The sequence below is a fragment of the Coccinella septempunctata genome, chromosome 6 (assembly GCF_907165205.1).
Source record: "Coccinella septempunctata chromosome 6, icCocSept1.1, whole genome shotgun sequence".
Lineage (NCBI taxonomy): Eukaryota > Metazoa > Arthropoda > Insecta > Coleoptera > Coccinellidae > Coccinella > Coccinella septempunctata.
Genome location: NC_058194.1, coordinates 29279233 through 29301499, shown reverse-complemented (window position 1 = coordinate 29301499; position 22267 = coordinate 29279233).

Below are 22267 nucleotides of genomic sequence, written 5' to 3'. Positions count from 1 at the left end.
CGAAAGGATGGTTTTGTTTTGTGACCAGGATGTTAGTTTTCATCTGAGCATTGTTTGGAATCGATTGGTATCAATGAAATACGCTGTTGGATGTGATAAATTTTTATTTGCAATCTATAAAAAATTTACAAAAATTTGAAATTATGGACAACGAATAGAGCTTTGACTAGGATACGAGAGTACATGGTTATCTGCTATAGTTACGTGAAAGGTGTTTTTTCTGTGAAAAAGTTTCGAATCAATAAACTGAGTTGAATTTTTACAATTTATATCAGAAATTGATATGAACGAATATTCAATTTACCGTCATAGGATACTTATTTCCGGTACTTACATATTATTTACAAAATTTTCAGAACCACAATTGAAAAAAACCTTACAGAGGTATACAAGCCTTGTATTCAAGCCCGTCAGTATAATTTCTTCATGATTTTTCATGATTTCTTCATGGTATGGTCTCTTTATGACACAATATACAAATTGATTGACGAATGAACACTCACAGAAGGTTTCATAAAACTTTGACTTTCCAAACAACAATTTGACAGTCACCCGATTCCCAAATCGAAATCCATAAAACTTTTGCATTTCTGAATATATTGGAGGCAATTGAGAATCTTTGAATGGACGTGTAAAAGTCATAATTTCCCCTAAAGTAAATGAGCCCTTCATGTAAGGGATGCTTCCTGCATACAAAAATTCACGTGGATAAACACTTCTCAATCGACTTGCAGTAAAATGTTCATTGCACATGGTGTAGTCAGTAGTGTTTGCAGGCCTTTACGCCCTGAAAATTTTATCCACTTCGTAGCACTGAAAACAAAAATCAATGAATGACCGAGTCACATGTTACCAGTTAATACTTACATTCCCATTTTTGTTAGGAAAAAATTCGTTTTATTTGATTCACAGTTCTTCACCATACAATAATTTTCGAACGATATTCTGAGGTTTTCGCCAAGAAATTAGTCAACAATTTCAATAATCAGCAACTAGAAGGGGCTCGAAAAACAAAAGGCGATACGAGGTTGTCTATGGATACGAGAATCAAAACATTCAAAACCGGTTTGATCAAAATGGCCATCTGACTCTGACATCTCGCAAAATTTCATATGTCCCTCGAATTGAAATTTTAACCAGTCTTAGGGCCTTAAAAACACATTTGAAACACAGATGGCGCTCACATCACTCTAGTCGCTTCGTTTCCTATCTTTCTACTCTATAATCTTTGGACATTGCATGAGTGCCAACCTTACTCCGTTCTAGTTACAAAAACTTGAGAAAATTATTTCATGGCCAACCGACTGCTAAAATAAATTTGAATTGAGTATATATAATTAGGGATTGAAAATAGCAACTTCTTATGATTTTTCTCTAATAATTGTTATCGTGGAAAATATTTTCAATGAAATTCTACGGGAAAATCACGAATTGCTCAGTAAAAAGTATCTTGAGGGAGTCCATCTTCGAAATAAGTAGCACCATGAAACTCCTCTGTACCAAATTCAGTGATTTTCGTTTTTTTTTAGGTTCCTTATGTTGATCCAACAATTCGAGGATATCCAATGCCCCGAGATTTGGGTGGCAATGCCACAGGAAACATTTACCTCGAGCCCCACCAAGATTTCACGGTCGAAAGCCATTCAGATGCCACTCGATAGATGTTAATCAGAGAGTCGTTCGATACCATTTTTGAGTGGAGATCGCAGGCATTCATACTGGATGAAATTGCACTTTATGCGGTAATTGAGGCTATCTATCTACGAGCTTGAATTTTTGGATCTCTGACGCGACCCAAATTCTACGGTTGACTGATTGATTTGCCGGCGTTTTCCCATATCTGATGCGGCATTGAAGTACGAAGCCGAATTCGACGAAACGTCTATCTTTGGAAGATGGTATCGGTGGAAACAGCGGTTCTTAAACTGTTGCCAACAAGGCAAGGAGCAACTCGCTTCTCCTTTGTCCGATGTACTAATAAAATCGCCAAACCTTCCATTGATTTGATCAGAAATAAAAAAAGTTAAAAAATAGCAACAGAAAAGTGGTGTTACGGATTCCTTCGCCAGTCAGAACCAAGACTTACACTTAACGGGCAATGAATTCTCTACACTCTGGTTTCTGTTTCCAATAGGTTTAAACGCCAGACGAGGCAACAAAAAATCGTACTCCCAGCAGTGATAGAACTGATTAAGATAGGATAAAAGACACACTCGATCACCATTCTAGTTTCTGACTCCAACGTGTTTGCACGCCAGCCTGCTTCTACATTTATTTTGAAGATAAGTAACTTTATGAATCACTCGACCCAAAAAGGCAAAAAACTATCGTTGATAACGGCCTAAACACTCGATACAGCATTCAGAACCATTAAATTTGTCCTTCTCGGCATCTTTCCAGTGCAGAGAGCCAACAATTGAGAGATTCCACTTTATATTTTTAGGAAGGGACAATATGAAAGGCGTAAGTGTATTATTGCGAATAAAATATCCACCCAATCCAATACCTCCACATCCACAAGAAAATTACCGGCTATTAGATGCAGATAAGTTACGACCTCTCCATATAGCGCCGAGGCCAGCTATCGCTAAATGGAAGCCATAACTTTTTATTGGAATTCCGATACGAAATTCCAATTGCAAAACCGAGATCAAAGAATCAGTCACAGTGTGTAATTGCTACAAAACGTTCACGGGCCGCTCGAATAGGAAATTGCTAAAATAAATATAATTTGCGCGTCCTATGAAGAATGCGTTATACGGTTTAGGCGTGATTAAAGGCGAAAAATCGACGGGAGAGCAGAACATAAACGACTGGTCGTAAATGAGCCGTGCTCATGACTTGGCAAGATATCCGCGCCAAGTGACCAAATACACCGGTCATCTGGTGTTCGCCATACCAATTGTCTGAGAGGACAGCGGGTCTAAGGGGGACCACGGACGGTAGTATCACAAGTGAGTCGAATCCGAACGGTCTTCTTGGGAACTTCAGTTTCAACCCCATATCCTACTCCTGGGAGTACGATATTCTGATTGGAGTGAAAACCCGTTGAAAGCAGAAACTAGATAGTGAAAAGTGTGCTTTTTCCCCTATTCTAATCAGTTCTATCACTTCTGGAAGTAAGATTTTCTGGCGTGCAAACCCGTTGGGTGCAGAAACTGTCCCTATTCCACCAATTTTAATACGCTTCTCACTTGACTGATTTTAATAATAGTGGCTGTTGTGTTCCTTATTGCCTTGCCTTCAATTCAAAGCCACCAAGGTAGGTTTGCTATTTTTCCCTTTAAAGAATAGCTGGCGCTCAAGATATCCAAAGAACGTCGTTACAACTGTAAACACCTCAGTTTCGACCCCATATCCTACTTCTGGGAGTACGATATTCTGATTGGAGCGAAAACCCGTTGAAAGCAGAAACTAGAGAGTGAAAAATGTGCTTTTTCCCCTATCCTAATCAGTTTTATCACTTCTGGGAGTACGATTTTCTGGCTGGCGTGCAAACCCGTTGGGTGCAGAAACTGTCCCTATTCCACCCATTGTAATACGCTCCTCACTTGACTGATTTTGATAATTGTGGCTTTTGTGTTCCTTATTGCCTTGCCTTCAATTCAAAACCACCATTTTTTCCTTTAAAGAATAGCTGGCGCTCAAGATATCCAAAGAACGTCGTTACAACTGTAAACACCTCAGTTTCAACCCCATATCCTACTTCTGGGAGTACGATATTCTGATTGGAGTGAAAACCCGTTGAAAACAGAAACTAGAGAGTGAGAAGTGTGCTTTTTCCCCTATCCTAATCAGTTCTATCACTTCTGGGAGTACGACTTTCTGGCTGGCGTGCAAACCCGTTGGAAGCAGAAACTGTCCCTATTCCACCAATTGTAATACGCTTCTCACTTGACTGATTTTAATAATAGTAGCTGTTGTGTTCCTTATTGCCTTGCCTTCAATTCAAAGCCACCAAGGTAGGTTTGCTATTTTTCCATTTAAAGAATAGCTGGCGCTCAAGATATCCAAAGAACGTCGTTACAACTGTAAACACCTCAGTTTCAACCCCATATCCTACTTCTGGGAGTACGATATTCTGGTTGGAGTGAAAACCCGTTGAAAGCAAAAACTAGAGAGTGAGAAGTGTGCTTTTTCCCCTATCCTAATCAGTTCTATCACTTCTGGGAGTACGACTTTCTGGCTGGCGTGCAAACCCGTTGGGTGCAGAAACTGTCCCTATTCCACCAATTGTAATACGCTTCTCACTTGACTGATTTTAATAATAGTAGCTGTTGTGTTCCTTATTGCCTTGCCTTCAATTCAAAGCCACCAAGGTAGGTTTGCTATTTTTCCATTTAAAGAATAGCTGGCGCTCAAGATATCCAAAGAACGTCGTTACAACTGTAAACACCTCAGTTTCAACCCCATATCCTACTTCTGGGAGTACGATATTCTGATTGGAGTGAAAACCCGTTGAAAGCAGAAACTAGAGAGTGAAAAGAGTGCTTTTTCCCCTATCCTACTCAGTTCTATCATTTCTGGGAGTAAGATTTTCTGGCTGGCGTGCAAACCCGTTGGGTGCAGAAACTGTCCCTATTCCACCAATTGTAATACGCTTCTCACTTGACTGATTTTAATAATAGTGGCTATTGTGTTCCTTATTGCCTTGCCTTCAATTCAAAGCCACTGAGTTAGGTTTGCTATTTTTCCCTTCAAAGAATAGCTGGCGCTCAAGATATCCAAAGAACGTCGTTACAACTGTAAACAACTAACTCAATACATCAGTACATAAACGAAGTTGCTTTTTATGGTTTTTTTCTGAGGGAATCATCAGTTATATTTTCTCCGCCAGTTCCTACCCCATCCACACTGATCTGCCGAAGAGTTCTCCAATCGTAGTATATCAGTTCAGTAGTGAAATCTTTTTCCATTTATCCTCAACAGCGTAGTTCACCATTGGATGTATCTTAACCTAAATCTGATCATTTCTTCATACTGATAAGGGTACATTTTTTACGGTAATTTAACTCTTGCAACTGGCAAAAAATAACAAACCACACACCCGATGAATAAATTTGGTTAGGCTCCACACAGCCAATACAAGTCTCCACCTAGGCAATATGCCGCCTAGTCTCTTAATACATGTTTATAGATTGTAGACTACGGGTTTCTATCCGGCTAACATACCACCAGTTAATATTCATAAAATCTTGTTATGGGTCGATTGTAAACTTAATCGAAATCAGTCGTCTCTGAATCAATTACACGGCGTGCATCTGAAATTAATTCTTGGGATGTGTAGAGGATACACCTAAAGGCGGACACCCACTTACGTTCTATGATCGTGACCGGGCAAAAACGATTGATGGCCGCGGGGATGTATTGCTGACTTAATCCATGACGATATTTGTTCTACATAGGTTTGCCCGAGGCCGATCAGGCAACGGTACGTTACATGGATGATGCGCAGGATAACGTCATGACCAGTAATTGCCGGTAATTTCGTGAAATGATGCAGATTCCGCATCCTTTCGTTTTCATTTCTCTTCGGAGAGATTTTTGAAGTCATGACCTGAATTGAACATTGCTTGACATTTTAACTGTCATGATGACACATGTCATGACAGGTCGATGCTTGAAATATGGGAGTTAGCAAGCTTGGAGTTTCACAGGAATATTAGCCGATAGCTAAGTCAGTGGGTCCCTCAGTCCCTTTCTAATTATCCCATCACCATTTGCTCTAGGATAGCCTCATGGGCTGATCTATATTCTACAAGATGAAGGGGTGTGAGATCTGTAGTGATCTCCAGTGCCCTAGCTGGATAGGCTCTGAAAGCTTGATGAAAACATAGGCTAGCCTTTGGATTACACCGAGGGTTTTTTTCGTACTATTACAACTTGCCTTGGCACTTGGCACTCCCAGACTATTGCCTTATAAGTGATTAATGGTCTCACAATCATGACGTTAGCAGCCATCCCAATATGATTATTCCACAGAAACTTAGTATCTATGGTTATTCCCAGATATTCAAGCCAGAAGGCCTTCAAACATATATCAGCCTGAAATCAGGGTGAAACTCTAGATCAGGTCAAGCAGTTCAAATATTCGGGAAGCTTCATGAATAGTAGGGCTAACCTAGACACGAAAATACACAACCGTATCAATTCGGCATCACGGGCCTTCTGGAAGCTAAAGGACAGAGTGTTTCAAAATCACGATCTCAATCTGAACTCCAAGACAGCTGTTTACAAAGCAGTGGTCCTCCCAACGCTTCTTTACGGAAGCGAAAGCTGGACGCCCTACTGGCGACATATCAAACAGCTTGAACAAACGCAACAACATATAAGACAAATAATGTACATCAGATGGTTCCACAAAGTATCAAATGCAGAAGTCTTGCAGCGCGCGAGTTGTACAACAATTGAGACTCAAGTAACGAGGGCCCGACTCAGATGGAGCGGCCACATTCTGAGGATGCAGAACACAAGACTCTCCAAAATAGCTCTGCACGGCGAATTCACAGAGGGAGCTCGGAAACCAGGAGGCCAGTATAAGCGGTTTAAGGATATACTGCATCATTCTCTAAAATCAGTTGACGCCAATCATAACTGGGAACAACTAGCGTTAGACAGATCACAGTGGAGGTCTTTGGTGCACAGTTATAATGAAGACTCGAGGAGAATACAGCGGCGGCAAGATCTGTTTGGTGACTATCCATGCCCGGAGTGTGGAAGGATGTGTTGGTCACGGTTGGGTCTCTTCAGTCACAGGAGGACACACAGTCGCAAGTAGCCCTAAGAAATTAGAAGTTTGATCGCACCGATAGTTTTGTTTTTGTGTCTTTTTGTAGATTTATTCTCGGTAACGAGATGAATGAATGAATGGTTATTTCCAGATACTCAACTTCAAACTTCCACTCTATTCAGAGAGATGGATTGTATAGCTGGAAGTATAGTTGTCGTCAGCATAGCCTACACTTTGGCAGCCAGGCTCTGTGGGTCTGTGGAGCAGCTCATCCACTACTAGGCTCCATCAACAGAGGTGCATTGGCATGCATGTTGTTGATCGCAAAAAATGCAGCTGAACATAAGGCTATTATTATTATTTGAACGAGAACTGCGACCATGTAGATCTTTTGTTCTCTACCTTACTCATTCATAAGAACCCAAGGAGATCGTCAATGGTGTTGATAAAACCGACAACATCCTAAGGGGCCTTAGCAGTTACCTCGTGAGTATCCAGGACCGGTTTCCCCATATGAGTGGTTCTTAGATCCGCCAGCTCTGGATACTTGCTTACCATGTGGTCAGCTGTTTCTGCTTCTGATCCACGGAGCCTACAAATATCATCTGCTGACTTTCCCATAGGGTGCAAATGGTATTTGTACCGACAGTGCCCTGTCAGCAGTCCCACCATCACCCGAAGCTCTGCTCGTGACAGCTTTAGCAGTTTTCTGGTGTAGGTCGGTGAAATCATCACGAATTTCTTTGACTGAGAAAGTCCAGGAGTGTTTCTCCAGAGGGTTATTCTGTTGTTCAACTCCTATTGTTGGACCGCTGCCTTGTATTGGTACTTTCCAAGCCCAAAAAAAGGCTCAGGTACAGCAGGTATTTACCTTGATGCTCTTTTTGCAAGTTCATCGGCTTTCTTGTTTCCATCAACACCACAGTGCCCTGGTACCCACAGTAGAGTCAGTTGTTGTCTCTGGCCAGTTGCTTTATCGTATTACGGCACTCCCATGTCAGCAGAGATCTCTGGCAGTGTGATTCCAGGGACCTCGGCGTGCCTTTGAGGTTCATATACATACACAAGGCTATAAAATTCGTGGAATCTGAAAATCCGCCGAAACGAATCCAAGGAGATATCGATCACCGTTTTCCAAATCTCGAACAGTCTCTCCTTCCACGAACCACCTCGCCAAAAAAAAAAACGGCTCATCCAAACCCAATCCGAGCACTTTCGCCTGAATTAATCAGCTGGCTTTTACGTAATTGTTATAAAGCCTAATGAATCTTGTACCCGAAAGTTGGCACGGACGAAGGCGAACAAGTTCCGAAAGCTGAAATTTTAATAACTTCTAATAAAATATTTAACGTGTCTGAACGCAAACGCGGGCTGGTCGGAGTCATTTGAGAAGGATAAATAATACGAGGCAGCGCTTATGGCGCGCCGTGTCTTGGGGCTAACTTTTAAATTACGGAATAAGAAGACGAGGAGTGGATAGGCAGCGCCGGCCTGGTTCGCTAAATATTTAACGTTTACTTTCCGAGGGATACTCTCTTTCTTGAGGGTGATTCGCGGAAAATCAAAGCTACGGTATCCGTTACGTTTCGCCTGCTCGTCCGCCTTTCCTATTTCCGTCCGTGGCTTTCCCCGAGGTCCTCGACGAAGCTACCGCAGAATTAAACATGAAACGAATATTGTCTTCGGCTAGATGACAGCGTAAAATTGCGGCAAAAGTCGATGCTCTGAAGATGAGACAATTTCTTCTCGAATGGCACGACGACGAATCTGTTTGCTTCCTGTTCTGCAACAAACGTGAGTGAATTGCTCTATGATCTAGCTATCTTGCAACTCACTGTTGCATGTTACTGCATTACTAATTTTGGCGTTGTCGTTGGCTGATCAAGCAGTTAGCCTAGTGCTACTACTGATCCTCTCTCTTGTTTAGTGATAATGCCGTTGACTTAGCTGACAAACCATTGGCTCACTGATTCAGCACCTGATCTAGTCGTAAGCGGAATAAAAAGGTCCTTGACTAAGCGATATAGCGGTTGTCTTACTGATGTAGCCATTGGCTTTTAAACTAATCTTTGACTCATCCATTCGGCAATTTCCAAACTCAGCTGGCTCCTGACTAACTTACTGGTCTAGCTGTGGGCTAATTGATATACCTCTTGGCTCACTGATCTAGCCATTAGTACAATGATTTACCTGTTGATTTACTGACCTAGGCGTTGGCTCACTGTTGATTTATTCCTTTGTCTAACTGATTTTGGCGTTAACTTGAATTTGCCTTCGCCTGAATGATTTCGATATTGGTTTACTGATCAAGCTGTGGGCCTACTATTTCAGCAGTAGGCTTATTAATTCTGCATCTGGCTTACTGATCTAGCCGTCGCGCGTCGTCCAGCTACTGACCTAGCGATATAGACGTTGTTTTACTAATGTAGCCATTGTCTTTCTAACCCACCTTTGGCTCGCTGATTTAGTCGCTGGCTTACTGGGCTAGCAGCTGATTAACTTAGTGTTCTAGCTGTTGACTCACTGATCCAGCTGTAGGCTCACTGATCTAGGCCATTGATACTTGTTGGTTTCCCGACCTAGGCGTTGGCTGACTGTTGTGTTGTCCCTTTGGCTAACTGATTTTGGCGTTGGCTTACTGATGAAGCTGTTGGCCTACTATTTCAGCAGTAGGCTTACTGATTCTCCCTCTAGCTTACTGTACTAGCCGTCTTCTACCTACCTGAATGAAATATCTATTCTCTTAGCGATATAGACGTTGTTCTACTAATATAGCCATTGTCTTTCTAACCCACCTTTGGCTCACTGATTTAGCCGCTGGCTTACTGGGCTAGCCGCTGATTGACTTAATGTTCTAGCTGTTAGCTGTTGACTCACTGATCCAGCTGTTGGCTCACTGATCTAGGCCATTGATACTTGTTGGTTTACCGACCTAGGCGTTGGCTTACTGTATTGTTCCTTTGGCTAACTGATTTCGGCGTTGGCTTACTGATGAAGCAGTAGGCTTACTGATTCTCCCTCTGGCTTACTGTACTGTCGTCGTCCAACTACCTGAATGAAATATATGTTGACTTAGCGATATAGACGTTGTTTTACTAATGTAGCCATTGTCTTTCTAACCCACCATTGGCTCGCTGATTTAGCCGCTGGCTTACTGGGCTAGCCGCTGATTGACTTAGTGTTCTAGCTGTTAGCTGTTGACTCACTAACCCACTGATCTAGGCCATTGATACTTGTTGGTTTACTGACCTAGGCGGTGGCTTACTGTTGTATTGTTCCTTTGGCTAAATAATTTTAGCGTTGGCTTACTGATGAAGCTGTTGGGCCTACTATTTCAGCAGTAGGCTTACTGATTCTGCCTCTAGCTTACTGTACTAGCCGTCGTCGTCTACCTGAAAGAGCTATTAGCTGAATAACATAGCTATTGGCTTAGCGATATAGCCATTGTCTTACTCATTTAGCCATTGGCTTTTGAAGTTACCTTTGGCTCACTGATTTAGCCGCTGCCTCACTGAGCTGGCCGCTGATTAACTCACTGATCTAGCTGTTGGCTCACTGATCTAGCCATTGCTACAATTTCTACCAGGTTTACTGACCTTAGCTAACTGATTTTGGCGTTGGCTTACTGATCAAGCTGTTGGCCTACTATTTCAGAGGTAGGTTTACACTGAATACATAGTTTTTCTGAAAGTTTATATTCCTAACTTGAAAAGCTCTAAATATCAATAGTAAAGAAAAATTGTGAGGAAACTCAAATTCATTCATTATCCACAACATCCGACGAGCAAGTAATGTCTCAGAACTGAATTTTCTGGAGAATCGTTCAGCTACAGTAACAAAATCTATCCTCTAGCCTAACTGAGTACAAATATTTCTTGAAATACTAGTATTCATTAAGTTTCATTTTTCGAAAATAGGTAGTCCTACGAGGATAAAGGAGTTTCTCATAAACTTGAGCAATCTGACTAGAAATGTGATAGGTAGGTAACTTTTATAAGTCTCTAACGTCCCTACATTGGTTATGAGTATTCCAATTTCTCCAGGTGCTCAAGTTTGGGATCTAGTATCTAGCCACTAATAGTTATTTTAGATTATATCGGCCCTAATGTAACAAAAATGATCATGAAACGAGTCGTAAGTGATTGGTAATAAATCATCTATGGCTATTAACTTGGCAGTAGAAAGATCCTGGAATGTTTTTGTGTCGATTTATAACAATAACGTCTATGTTGGGCAGAATTACCGATGAATGTCCATTTCCTAGACTAAATTGATATATCGTATTTCTCCTTAATCGACTTTATCGAATAACGGTATTGATTTATCTTTATTATTCCTCCTCTATTGCTGGTGTCATTAAATGTGCATAAAATTACAAACTTGGCCTTATTGCAATGATGGAGCTCGGTTCGAACTAGAAGACAGGACTGGACTTTCAATAGATACCGAATCAAGTCACCAACTCAACATCTACCTGTTTTACAAAACTTCAAATTGATATTCTCCTACCTAAAATGCCCTGCATTCACTTCTCTATCCTTCTAAGATGATATGGAAGTGCAGAAGAAAACTGAACGAATTCTATAGGCAAGACTAGGAGATATTGGATCTAGCAAAAAGTGACTGGAGGAAACAAAACACCTTGTGACAGAATGCCTTTCCATTGCTATACTGCATTTACATTTATTTTAGCAGTCGGTTGGCCATGAAATAATTTTCTCAAGTTTTTGTAACTAGAACGGAGTGAGGTTGGCACTCATGAAATGTCGTTAATGTCATAACGCCGTTGCCACAACTAATATCAATTTTTATTACGAAAATGCCGAAAGTAATTGAAAAAAGAGATAGGGTTTCAGGAAGTGCTATTTAGAATTCAGGTCCGCTCATTCAAATAGTTATACCCTGATATTCTAAAATACACAATACGTCAGATGGTAGCGAACATATTCAATGTAAGAGAATTTATATAATGTTTCATCTGAATCTAAACGACTTATATTTCAGCTTATATTATACTGATCTCTTGTATTTCCCATGCAAATAACTGGATTTGGTATGCCTTCAATCAGTTTGTATAAACTTCAATTATATTCGTCACATATTTTCCGAAGAGATTCGACATTGTGATAAAATACGTAATAACCGAAGCATTTACGTAGAATGGGCAACATAGCGTTGATTTTAGACCCAAAAATGTTTTGACAAGCGTCGTAACTCCACATTTTCGTACTATACAGAGTGAAATGTGTGAAATTTCCATAGCCAACCGAGTGCTAAAATAAAAGTGAATGGAGTAAAGTCACAGCAGAAAAAGCTTGGGATGTCAGAACTTGCAAAAGAAGGTCTCCTTGGTTGGAGATCTCCTTGGAGCCATTCCAGATACTGGAGTTCATTAGAACTGTGGAACTTGAAGGCGACAACAGCTCTGATGTGATGATAGATCATGAGGTAGCAGTGCCTCCCCTTTGAAATCCAAAAAAATTGGTCAGAAGTTATATCAATCAAGGCTGGTGTTTGATTTCGAGCGTAAAACGCGCTCATTACATAATTTCCACACGATCTCAACTAATCCTACACGAAAAACGTGTGAAACACAGTTAACCACACAATTTCCATCATTTCTGCTTCGCTTCCCAGGACTGGGTCTAAGACACGGCACCGTGTAATCATCTTGATTCGCCCAATAAGCGTAATAGAAAATAATAATACCGCATACTGATAATTATTGCCAATTCACGTGCAGAAATAATGATAGGGGCTAGCGTGCGATTAAACTAATAACATTGTTTGAACCGACTACGAGGAGGTAAGGGATTGTTCTTGAATCCTCCGTGAACAGTCCTGTCATAATTAGCCAGACAATGATTGAATCCAGTTTTAATCCAACTCGTTCGAAACATCAATCGATAATGAGAAGCGTAATAATGAAATAAGGAAGAATGGTTATTTTAGCAGTGGGTTGGCCATGGAAATTTGTCACATTTCACTCTGTATAGTCCGAAAATGTGGGTGCCAAACTCACTCCGTTCTAGTTTCAAAAACTTGAGAAAATTATTTTATGGCCAACCAACTGCTAAAATAAATCTGAATGGAGTATAGATAGAAGAAAAGGGCTGCAGATGCGCATTGAAGTATGCAGATGAAGTAATGATCAATGGTTTATTGATTGTTCTTTTAACTTCAATTAAACTTATGTCGTGGCTAAATGAAATCTTAGGAGTTGGAAATTGATAGTCGTATCAACTCATTAACATTTTTTTTTGTATGCTGTTTTCGAGTATTCATGTTTTACGTCAACGAAGATTGATGTTTGCACCGATGAAATTAACATTTTTCGCCGTTCAGAGACACATTGCACATTTTATATGTTCGGTATTTCCAACGGCAGTGTTTTTGTTCCGAATGAGTTATTGAGAATCTCAGGCCCATTATTCTGCAACGGAATGACTTCATAGAAATGCGCGGATTTAATTGCGTCGTAATTTTCGCACAGTTGGTATTATACACGGCGTATCACAAAGGCTTCATTTCGAACACGACCCATATCTAATTGAAATTTACGCGAAACCTCTCTTATATTTCGACGGTGCTCTATAAGAACTGTATAAATTGTGATAAATCTTCGCTCTTCTATTGTTTTTCGGTGTTGCATGGAGCTCAAACAAATTAGCCTTCTGATTTCACACAATTGAAAACGGCGTATTCGAAAACCCATGATTTCCCACCAAATTCCCGGTTACTCTTCACAAATTCCGAGTAAATCGAAGATATAAACTCAATTCACTTTTATTTCAGCACTCGGTTGGCCATGGAAATTTGACACATTCGAATCACTTCGGAAAATATGTGACGAACATAACTGACGTTTTTACTGATTGAAAGCATACCAAATCTACTTATTTGCCTGGAAAATACAAGAGATAAGTTTTTAAATATAATTATTTTTACTTTTGAGTTAGTGACACAATATGCAGTAACTTGCGGAGAGTTATTGTTGGTTATCTTCTTTGGCTAGGTTGAAGACGTTACATCAGTTGTAGAATTTAGATTAATCAACGTGAAGATGAAATGCATATGATGCTGTGGTAAAAAATGCGTATCTCTCGAAGGAATTCAACAAGAATGTTGAATTCTTCAACAAAAATCCATTTGCATCAATGGAAGTCGAAAGATTTGAAGGAAGTTTCAAGGCAAGAGGAACTTCACCTTTAAACAAAAATTTCAGCAGAATTAACATTTGACTTGTCCTATACATTATTAATGTCTCAAGGTACCAATAAATACCTAATTATTATTATTATATCAATGTATTAAGATGAACAGCCACAAATACGCGCCAGTTGTCCTGTTAATTGTTTATTCATGTGAAGTTTTTGCTCAAAGGTGAAGTTCATCTGGACTTGAAACTTCCTTCAATGGGCTAGTTTCCTAAAACTCCAAAACCGAATTTGAGATTATTAATGGAAAGCCTTTTCTACTTGTTATCCAACACGTAAAAGATTCGCTTCAAAATTCAGACATTTCAGAAAAACACCCTTCGAAACTTCGACTATGGAAAGCTTGTGACGTAGAATGCCTTCATTAAAGTATAGTAATTTTTGTTAATTCGACAACACTGGAACCGATCAAGAAGATATCCACAGATTACAAAAAATTGTTTCTGTAATCTGTGTCTTTACCTTCTTAAAACCGATGACATTTTGTGTCATTATGTGTTTTTCTTGTCAAATGTGATCATCAAACTTGATATTTATTACGTCTATGGTGATCAGAAAACTTTCATGACCATTACTGACACAAATGGGCGTTGCCGGATTGTAAAAATGACGTAGAATGTTCACAAGAGCACTTCTGAAATCAGAATTTTCGTAATCGAATACAGACAAAATGCAATATGTTAAAATTCGAAAAAAATATATTTCGAGATATTTGAGTTATAAGGATTTTTATGACATATATTTTGAAATTTAGGAAAATACCCCATTCCTTTTACTTATATTGATGAAAAATGATTTTTGTTGAAGAATTTAACATTCTTGTAATTATCTGTTAATTCCTTCGGGAGATACCCATTCCCAACCACTGCATCATATGCATTTCATCTTCGGGTTAATATTTTTGAAATCTACAACTGATGTAACGTATTCAAACTTTAGCCAAAGAAGATAACGAACATTAACTCTCCTCAAGTCAGTGCATATTATGATATTATAGTGATCTCTTGTATTTTCCATGCAAATAACTGTATTTGGTATGCCTTCAATCAGTTTGTATAAACTTCAATTATGTTCGTCACATATTTTCCGAAGAGATTCAACATTGTGATAAAATACGTAATAACAGAAACTTTTACGTAGAACGAGCAACATAGCGTTCATTCAAAACCCAAAAATGTTTTGACAAGCTTCATAACCCCACATTTTCGTAAATGTGTCAAATTTCCATGGCCAACCGAGTGCTAAGATAAATGTGAATGAAAATAAAAGTGAATGGAGTATATATTTTTTACTTTTCAGTTTCTAGTTTTGTTTCGAAGCCTCCCTTGAAAAGATTCGGCTATAGAATGGTGGATTGTGCATGTTTTTTCAATCAGCAAACTGAGTACCACAACTACAAGATTTTTCACTAGTTGATAGCACTCTATTGTTTCTAGTATCATACTATTATTATCCCTGATTTTTCATGAAAAAACTCATACGACTATCCAGTTATAATAACAATAATGGTCATATGATTTCACTGGAGGTCGTAAGTCTGGGCAAGTCCCAGAAAGTCACGAGAAGTCTCACGAAGTCCTTCGATGAATTCCCAAAAATTTCGTGTACCTTTTCAACTCCACAATTTTCACAGATGGACACATGATCTCATTTTTCGAGAAATGAATGAAAACCCAACAGTATCGAGAAATCGATATGTTTTAACATTCCAAAAACTGTCGGGCTTGATCGCCGGACCTGCATCCCGAACTCCGGCCCTGGTAATTTCGAAGTTTTCCGTTTATTGATCAAGATACCGTCTTCGAATAAATACACCGCATTCCGAGCAAGATTTCGATCTTGAACACGCGAGCGAAAGCGGTACACCGAAAATAGTCGGCGAGAAAAAGGAATATTATGTTTGCTTTATTATAATCTCGGTGTGTTTGCTGGAAAAATAATGATTTGCATAAATCACATTGTTGGGGAACGGACGATTTCGAGGGACTTGTTATTCTGTCGCATGAGTTTTGATGATAGAGGCGATAAATATGCAATTATGTAGTATTTTTCGGTATATCTATTGACTGATGGCTGAAAAAGATTTGACTACATTCCTTTGAAAGCCGAAAGGTGACAAACTTATTTCTTTCTTTGAATTGATTGCTCAGCTAAAATGTATAACCACATTAGTGGCAAGTGACAATCAAGAATTTAGTCGAGTAGGGCAGTATTAAACTAAATTACTTGCTACTCCACTAAACTTCTGATTCTTTTAAGGACGTTCAGTCCAGAAAGTGTTTCCCTTTCAAATTTTACATTTAATTCTCAGTTTGTTTCAACTCTTCATTTATTGCAGACAATAATAGAATATAAGTGAACATAATTTTCACTCGAAACAACATTTATTGGATACAATATTTTACTTAAGAGTAACAACTTGTTACTCTTTGATTCTAGGAGAATATGCTTTTCGATTGTGTTTGCCAATTCTTGAATTGACTCCACAGGGCGAATTTTTGAATCATAAGAATATTTTAAGGGTAGATTCTTGAGGTCAAAAGAAACAATTTTCTTCCCTACCATTTTTTCCGAATCGGCTCGGTTCAATAGATACAGGCTCTTGAAAAAACATAAAAAATGTTATTTTTAGTTATGTCTTACAAACGGTTTCATCGAATGAAATGAATTTCGGAATATAGTTTTTCATTTATCTGATAAATCTTTTTCGAACACAAGATATCACCCAGGTCTTCCAGTTTTCTCATTATGACCTTCACGTACCATAAAAGTACCAAAATTCAAAGAACCCAACTCTTGAAAGTTGGACGCTATCTAATAAATATTTGAACGTTTTGTAAAATAAAAGTATTCTTCATATTTTCTCCTGTAACGTTTCCGAGTAATTTGATGTTCAAAAATTATAGTACCTATCTGTGAAATTTGAAAAATTGGGTACTTAGGCTGAATATAACTCTGTCAAAAAGATCTACAGATGTGTAGTGTCACAGATTTGGCCAGTTATTCTGAAGGTAATTTTCTCTTTCCAGGGGTGGCACAGCTTATTATGAAAACTCAAAATGGCTATTTCTTTTTATCAGGGCCGAATCGGAAAAAATGGTATGGGCAAAAGTTATTTCTTTCCCCTGTGTACATGATTGACTCTCTATCTACTTCCATACTCTACGTGAAATATCATAATGGAATGGACATTCCAATGAATCTTTCATAAGCTTCATACTTATTTTCCTATCGTTACTTGGTTATGAATGACAATATTTCATTGTTCGATTGTATGAGTTGCATTTTGTGCATTCCATTAACGTTGGTGAAGTTTTAATTTCAATACAGAGTCAAAACAATAACTTCGATGTAGCAATTCTTCATAACAACCTAGATATGACCTATAGAAGCAGTATCAACTCAGTTTTAGGCAGGGAATATCTATAGATTATATGTGAAGGTTGTTTTCTATGAAGAATTTTGAGAACTTTTTGATTTTTCCCTCAATTTAGATTATACAGAAACCAGTATTATGGGTTTATTATTAAGTAATGCTATGGTCTGCATGATCGATACTGAAATAAATAATAGTTGTCCGTTTTTGCAGAATGGCGAATGCGCCGGTCGTCCATAAAAATCTGAAGAACACATTTCTCAATTTCAATTTCAATCGTTGAACTCGAAACAAATGAAATTTGAGCACAGAACGCAGTGTAAATCGATTCATAGATCGAAAATGAATGTTTGTGGCCTCAGTACTTATGGATTTCATTTAATTGCTTTTGAAGGCGAATCAGCACATATACTCCATTCAGATTCATTTTAGCAGTCGGTTGGCCATGAAATAATTTTCTCAAGTTTTTGTAACTAGACCGGAGTAAGGTTGGCACTCATGAAATGTCGTTGATGTCATAACGCCCTTGCCACAACTAATCTCAATTTTTATTACGAAAGTGCCGAAAGTTATTGAAAAAAGAGACAAGGTTTCAGGTGCTATTTAGAATTCAGGTCCGCTCATTCAAATAGTTATACCCTGATATTCTAAAATCCACAATACTTCAGACGGAAGCGAACATACTCAATGTAAGAGAATTTATATAATGTTTCATCTGAATCTAAACAATTTATATTTCAGCTGAATATTTCCACAATCAAAAAGATTGTGAGTGAAGAGGATGACAAAGAATTTCCTTTTATTGGGAGACCCAAAAAAGTGGTGGCATTTGAGAATTTTATGTTTGAGTGAATTAATGCGAAAAGTTTACTACAGGATTTTCGATGAATGTCATCGTAGAATAAGTTCCCGAAAATTTATTTTTCTATTTTTCATTTGACTTGTCCTATACATTGTTAATGTCTTGAGGTACCAATAAATACCCAATTATTATTATTATTATATCAACGTATTAAGATGAACAGCCATAAATACAAACCAGTTGTCCTGCTAATTGTTTATTCATGTGAAATTCGTATTCAAAGGTTCATCTTAACTTGAAACTTCCTTTAATTACTGTTGAAGAATTTAACATTCTTGTAATTATCTGCTAATTCCTTCGGGAGATACCCTTTCCCAACCACTGCATCATATGTATTTCATCTTCGGGTTAATATTTTTGAAATCTACAACTGATGTAAGGTATTCAAACTTTAGCCAAAGAAGATAACGAACATTAACTCTCCTCAAGCTACTGCATATTATGACATAATACTGATCTCCTGTATTTTCCATGCAAATAACTGAATTTGGTATGCCTTCAATCAGTTTGTATAAACTTCAATTATGTTCGTCACATATTTTCCGAAGAGATTCAACATTATGATGATAAAATACGTAATAACATACACATTTACGTAGAACGGGCAACATAGCGTTAATTTAAAACCCAAAAATGTTTTGACAAGCTTCATAACCCCACATTTTCGTACTATACAGAGTGAAATGTGTCAAATTCCCATGGCCAACCGAGTGAATGCAGTATACAAGTGGATCTCATGGCCTACTAATTCATAGAAGAAACATTACACAAAGCAGCCCACCCACACGATTGACGAGAAACGTTGCATTTCCTTTCGTAGCCGACCCCTTCGCCTCAAACCAACCTCATTTTTCCCTCCCGCTCGATTCATCATTCCAAAACCGCATTTCCGAAAAAAAAAACTCCACCCTACCGAACCACCTTCATATACGCAAACCGCGCAGTAATTACTATTATAAAGAGTTCCGACCATGGGCTTACGGACGTCCAAGTTGGCCTAGCCGACCGCACGGCTAACGCGACCGCTCGCTGGAATTCTGTGGTTTGGCTATTAAATAAGGGCGCGCTCTGTGGATCGGGCAGCGCCACCGCTGCATTCCCATGCGACCGCAAGACCGGGCTGCCTCTTCTATATCCAATTAGTAACTTAATTAATATTGATGCCGCATAAAGAATGACTCTTGCCGGTTTAACAACCTCTCCAGGTCCCCACCCCGGAGTCAGGAACACCATAATTACTTCTCTATAGTGGTACGAAACGTTTGCGTTAATGCCCATTCGATATCTGATGAATTTATTATCGTTTCTGGCCGAGGGGTTGTTTTGGACACCGGAATTATGCTGATCCGAACGTTTTTGAGGATTGGGGTGGTTGTTGACTTGAGGGTGGCTCAAAATGGGCTCCAAACCCAGTACGATCGTATTAATGAAAACTCTTATCTACTTTTTGATGAAAGCCGTTTAGCGTGTCTAATAAACGAGGTCTTCATGGTAGAATAAACGTAAATCTGCCACTGTTCGTCTAGTAACAACAACTGTAGATCATTCGTTATTGCTGGGGTCGATCATCCTAAAGGTACAATTTCCTAGGACTACTTATGGTGATATTTCGAAGATATATTGAAAAATTCTTAGCCTACTATAGAACCAAACAAAATTTCAATGTCAAAATATTTCATTACTCAACATATTCTCCTCTTAATTGGATACATTTATTACAGCGAACCTACAACGTCTCTAGACCTCTCAAAAAAAATGTTTCTTCTTGCTCTGCAAACCAGACCTCCACAGCTTTTATTACCTTCTCGTTGGAAGAAAATTTACGACCTTTTAAACTTTTTTTCGGTTGAGGAAGGAGATGATAGTCGGATGGAGCCAAATCTGGTGAATAGGGGAGGTGTTCTAGTAATTCAAACCCTAAATCACGAGTTTTTAGCATGGCATCATAAGATTTGTGTGCAGGGGCGTCGTCCTGCATAAACAAAACATATTTGAATAGCTTTCCGAGTGTTTTCTCTTTAATTTTTTCCCGTAGAGTGGTCAGTAATGTCGAATAGTAATCTCCAGTTATTGTTCTACCCTTATCCAAAAAATCAATCATGATTAGTCCATGGAAATCCTAAAAAACTGAAGCAAGAACTTTTCCAGCAGATTTTTGGACACGAAACTTCTTAGGTCTTGCAGAACCAGAGTGTCGCCATTCCATCGATTGTTGCTTTGTTTCTGGATCGTAGAAATGTACCCAAGTCTCATCCATAGTAACAATTCGGTTTAAGAAGTCTACATCGTTTCCAAATCGAGCACAGATCACACTCGACACTCGACACTCGACACTCGACACTTGACACTCGACACTTGACACTCGACACTCGACACTCGACACTCGACACACGACACTTGACACTCGACACTCGACACTCGACACTCGACACTCGACACTTGACACACGACACACGACACTTGAAACTCGACACTTGACACTCGACACTCGACACTCGACATACGACATACGACACTTGACACTCGACACAGTCTCATCCATAGTAACGATTCGGTTTAAGAAGTCTACATCGTTTTAGAATCGAGCACAGATCGAACGCGATGCTTCTACCCTTGCACGCTCTTGGTCAACATTCAAACATTTGGGGATCCATTCTGCAGCAATCTTCCTCATGTCCAAATTGACGTGAACTATATGATGAACTCGTTCGTATGAAATAATCAGTGCTTCAGATATCCGTTTTAGCCCAATTCGATGATCTGATAAAAACATGTCATGAACTACATCGATATTTTCGGGGATTGACACAGAAACTGGCCTTCTCGATCGATCATCTTCAATGGAAAATTTACCTCTTTTGAAGCTTGCAGTCCAATTTTTCACGGTCGCATACAAAAGACATTGATCACCAAAGGTATTTAGCATATCGTCGTAAATCTTGTTACCTCTTAACTCTTTTAAATACAGGTACTTGATGAGGGCTCGATACCTCAATTTTTCGATTTTCACAATTTCGGTGGACATCTTCTTTCTTTTAATTTATTGCGTAACTGTGGTTTACTTTTTTGACCTCAAACTTCACACTGATACTTTCAATGAGTTATTGTTAGTTGCTACGGTAACGCAATATTTTTTTATGCATGGAACTGTTCTAGGCTAACTAGATATCAATACATCCTCGTATTAAATGGCCTCGTCTAATATTTGTTGTCCCTCTCTCCCGACTATCCCGTGTTGATGGAACTCTGAAATACCGAAGTAGATTTTAGTTTTCAAAGGGGACCTTAAGATCCATTGCGTCCCATCAGAGATGTTTTTGTCGTCTATATCTCAGATAAGGTCCAGATTCTTGGATCTCACAGTGTTAATGTTCCCAAGGAACTCTTTAGAGTGTTTCGTCTTGGAAAATTCCTCCAGCAGTTATTTCATAAGAGTTCTGGCTCATTCTAACCCTAAAATGTCTAAGTCCACTATCCCCATTATGAAAGCCCCCATGTCAGTGGGTCTCTCACAATGAGGATCGTAGACGTTCACATTTAAAGTTTAGAATGAGCCAGAACTCTCTTAGCATAACTAGGTACTGTTATCTTTCGGTTTTCTTTCTCCTGAAACTCTTTCTTGTAGGTACATTTTCCTAGACCACAGAAATATTCACGAGTCAATGAAAAGAGTTTATGATCCTTTCCTGACAAGTGTATCTAGAAAGGAGCACAAACTCAAACTTTCATTTGCCTAGAATATTTCTGTGAAATAGGAGAAAAGGAACCTACAAGGAAGGGTTTCAGGAGAGGAAAAACCGAAAGTTAGAAGCTGGGCGAGTAGAATGAAAGAGCTGCAAAACTGTGATCATGATCTCTTGTTGAGTAACTGTGACAACTTGTCCCATGCGTGACCTAACCGGGCCTACAATGTCGCAGATGACACTTTCTTCGGTTCTGTCATAAAAGTGGAGAATCTCCAAGCATCTCTCTATCGCAGATTGGTGTCGCCAAAAATAAGCTTGGATACAGTCCGAAACATCTGGTTCCAATTAAACGTGACCTGTTTGTTTTTAATTTGATGGATCATTTGCACGAGCATA